The sequence below is a fragment of the Beta vulgaris genome, chromosome 3 (assembly GCF_026745355.1).
Source record: "Beta vulgaris subsp. vulgaris cultivar EL10 chromosome 3, EL10.2, whole genome shotgun sequence".
In the NCBI taxonomy this organism is placed as follows: Eukaryota; Viridiplantae; Streptophyta; class Magnoliopsida; order Caryophyllales; family Amaranthaceae; genus Beta; species Beta vulgaris.
The window spans coordinates 38,871,039-38,875,016 of record NC_079204.1 but is presented as its reverse complement, the minus strand read 5'-3'; the positions used below and the strand labels follow the sequence as shown (position 1 = coordinate 38,875,016).

Below are 3,978 nucleotides of genomic sequence, written 5' to 3'. Positions count from 1 at the left end.
CTATTCAGAACTATTTTTCCATCCCAAAGGAATAATCTACAAATTTGCACAATCCTATCTAGCACATTCTTTGGCAGCACAAACACCTGAGCCCGGTAAGTATGTATACTTAGAAGGACAGAATTTACTAGTACTATTCTTGCAGCATAATACAAGTGCCTGGAGCTCCAACAGAGAATTCTTCTCATCATTCTATCAACTAGCAAGTCACAAATAGCTTTAGCAATTCTCTTGGTAGTAATTGGAATCACTAAGTATCTAAAAGGAAATGTACCCCTCTGGGAGCCTGACACTTGAAGGATTCTCGTTTGCATATCTTCTTGCACATTACCAAAATATACTGCAGATTTCCTCTATTCACATGCAGCCCTCAAGCTTGAGAGAAAGAATTGAGTGCTCTCACAAATAAGTTCACAAACTGCACATCTCCTTTGCAAAACAACATTAAAATAATTCAAATACTTTGACTATTTAAACATTAAAATAATCATTGACTCTAAAATAGTCAATGCTCAAGAATTTAATTATTTAAATACTAAAATACTTATAAATATACTTTAAATATATTTATAAAATTCATAAAATTATGGGGGATTACATTATGTAACACCCCAGAATTTCAAAGCGAAAAAAGAAAGAAATTATAATAATAGTAGTATAGGACGATGGCGGAAACACCGTCTTCTGGGAATGTCACTACTACAAGAATGTGTTTAATTATCTAAGTGATAAAACCAACATAAATAAATAGTATAAATAAATTAAATTGATAACCAAAAGAGAAAACTAACTCTTAAATTAATATAAGAGTCTAGGCCTAAAACATCTAACATTTTAATGCTCACAACTCAACCCGAGCCCAAAACCAAATAAGATCGTCATCAACATATCCTGCAAAAATAAACAACAAACATCCACAATCAGTGGGGAGTAACAAACAGCTCTCCCAGCTCAATTAGGATCCATGTAGAAGTTATCAAGCGTTAATAAATAAGTCCCAATCAACATAAAAGATCAAACTGAACCAAATAACAGCAAAACAACAACTAACAGTTTAACATGGTTAAATAAAGTAAATCATGAATAGTAAACTTAATATAAGCATACAAGATCAACAACATAAGCGTCCATAATAATATAACAAAAATATTATAAATAGCTTTTGAGAAAGAGCAGAACGCCAGTGGATCGCAACCCACTTCCTAAGGTTTGTCAGATCGAAATCTCCAGACAGCCTATGGGCTTACGTTCCCTACTGCCTGTGTCTAAGAATGGCCAAACTCCCGATGCATGATATTACCCAGCTCAGTACTTCCCAACCTCTCGGACGACAACAATTAACCCAGGTAATACCCCTAAATCGCAACCTAGGTGGTTGGGATGTTCTTCACCGGGGACAAAATCTATCCTACCGGATATCTTAATCTCAATAAAATATTTCCACAGTTAATAAATACAATAATTTATTCATCAAATATAAATAATAAGGATGCCCTTCAGGCCTTACACCTAAAATCAGCAGAAACTAGGATCGCAATCCAAGAGTCTCAATTCAACAATATTTATTCTTCTCAAAGTAATAGTAATATAATACTAATAAAAATCATTTCACCCAACTGAAAAGAATAAATCTTTCTTCAAACTAAATATACACCAAAAACACAGTATAAACAGATACCCAACTACTACACTCTCTGTCTGAGTTTGGGTACAAGGTTAATTACAATGTTAGTCATAATACCCTGGTACATAACTCTTGGCGAAACGGTACTAAAGACAGTATTATTCTCCCTCGAGTACTGTAACGTCGACAACTTAAATATTGATTTATAAAACTACAATATTATTATAATCCCAAAATCATACAAACAACCAAACCATCATAAAATAATTAAAACACTCATAATATAAATATATGTCAATAATAATAATAAAAATAATAATAATAAGCTCATGTAAGCATGCATATAGCAATAAGAGTAAATCATCATACCTGCATACATTGACACATAAGTATACATATATAACTATAACACCAAAATCTTATACATCTGATACACCAGTATACTTGAATCATATCTAATCATTCAAACAACCCAACATCTTACAACACCATAACTACTAAGATGTAAATAAAAACCGTAAGCTTGCCACACTACCATGCTAATACGGAAAAGCATCACTCTTAAGTTTGTGGCAGATAATAACAACAGATAACAAGCCATGGACATGAATCTTCCTCAAGCGACTTACACCGGCAGGCAACGATATTCATACTCTCATATTATAATCATTTTGATCATACTTAAGCAAACCAACATAATAGGCGTATAACAACATGATTTACAATGTCACTAACCAATATGTAAACCATAAAGATATAATAAACAAAAATTCTAACCATTAAACTCTAGCAAGGATAACAAAATAGTAGAATTAGTTTCCTTCCACATAACTATCACTCATAAACATTTAAGTATAACAAGTATAACATCAATAATATGAAACTTTAGCAACCCACAAATCTTAACATAAAAATCAACACAACTTAGATATTAAGAACTAAATAATTCCTAAACGAATTCTAATCGCACTAGGTTCGCCGTTAGTTACCTTTGAAGACCTCCAATTGCTTGCATTTTCATTATGTACTGTTCTGTTCTGATCTCGATTCCCGTCAATGTGTACCTCTGATTTAAAATCGCTCCGGTCATAATGAAGGCCCAGATGTCCTAAATATGCTTTCCAAATTTCAGGGCGATCCAACGGTTAGATCTTCAGCGATGATCAAATTCGTGAAGGTGCGACAGGAAAACAAAACTGGGTGACCCGTCTGATTGAAACAGAAAACTGCGACCAATTCTTCCAGTATCTTCAAAAACGAATGACACCACGAGCAAGATCTCTCCGAGTAGATGAATTTCGACTACTCACACGTCCAATTTCGATAAGAGACGAAGGAGATATGGGGCAAACAAGATGAGTGTGCAGAAATGGCCGAAAATGCGAGAAGGGAGAAGGACTCTTTATTTTTCTTTGTAAGGCTGGCGTGAAGGGAGTGTGCAGCAAAAATAATTGATGGTTCATATCATAAAGCAAAGGTTTAATTGCATTAAGATGGGTTAATGGGGATGGCTCTTCACCTTTTGGTGGTTAAAGAGGGATAGATAGAAGATGCTAATACTATGCTTAATACTTCTCCTCTAAATTTTGGACAACATAAGAAGGATATGGGTTTGCAAAAGAATTCTTTATGTTGGTCGACCCATATTATATACAACACTTAAAAACTAAAATCACACGCTACTTAAATTTATCGAATTACTAACTATATGATAAAATAAATACGCACATTATATACACTTTAAATTAATAATCACAACAACATAACACAATATAAAGGAAAAATTGTCAAGGATAAGTCAACCTTTGCGTTGACCGCTTTTAACAAGTCAACCTTCATTTATTCCAGTAGCAAGTAAAACTTGTACATGAATTAGCTTTTAACAAGTTTTTTTTACTTATGACCTGAACAACCCCTACAATTTTGTTCAGTTTTAACACGTGTGTATTCTAAAACTCATTAAATTGTTCTCTAGAACATATTTGCACTGCTTGAATTTTATAAAAGTTATGTGAGAAACTTAAAACTGAACAAAATTGTAGGGGTTGTTCAGGTCATAAGTAAAAAAACTCGTTAAAAGCTAATTCATGTACAAGCTTTACTTGCTACTGGAATAAATTAATTAAGGTTGACTTGTCAAAAGCGGTCAACGCAAAGGTTGACTTATTCTTGACAATTTTTCCTATAAATAATTATACACTTTAAAAAAAATAGTTTTTAATAATAAATTATTTTATTTTAATAGAAAATATCATTTTAATGTAAACAACACCAAAAATAATGAGTGAAAATTACGTGGTGTTACACATTATGTATTGGTGTTGTACCTACCTCAGGGTTTGCATCGTAGAGTT

At 32.8% G+C, this 3,978-nt stretch overlaps 1 long non-coding RNA gene across 1 annotated transcript; it reads right to left on the bottom strand.

Annotated features, from left to right (window-relative positions):
- Positions 1-634: 634 nt before the first annotated feature.
- LOC130590730 (uncharacterized) lies at positions 635-3,105 on the bottom strand. Its single transcript, XR_008968578.1, has 2 exons — positions 2,614-3,105; positions 635-891 (listed from the first exon to the last, which is right to left on the bottom strand). It is a non-coding gene; the product is annotated as an uncharacterized LOC130590730 (long non-coding RNA).
- Positions 3,106-3,978: the final 873 nt, after the last annotated feature.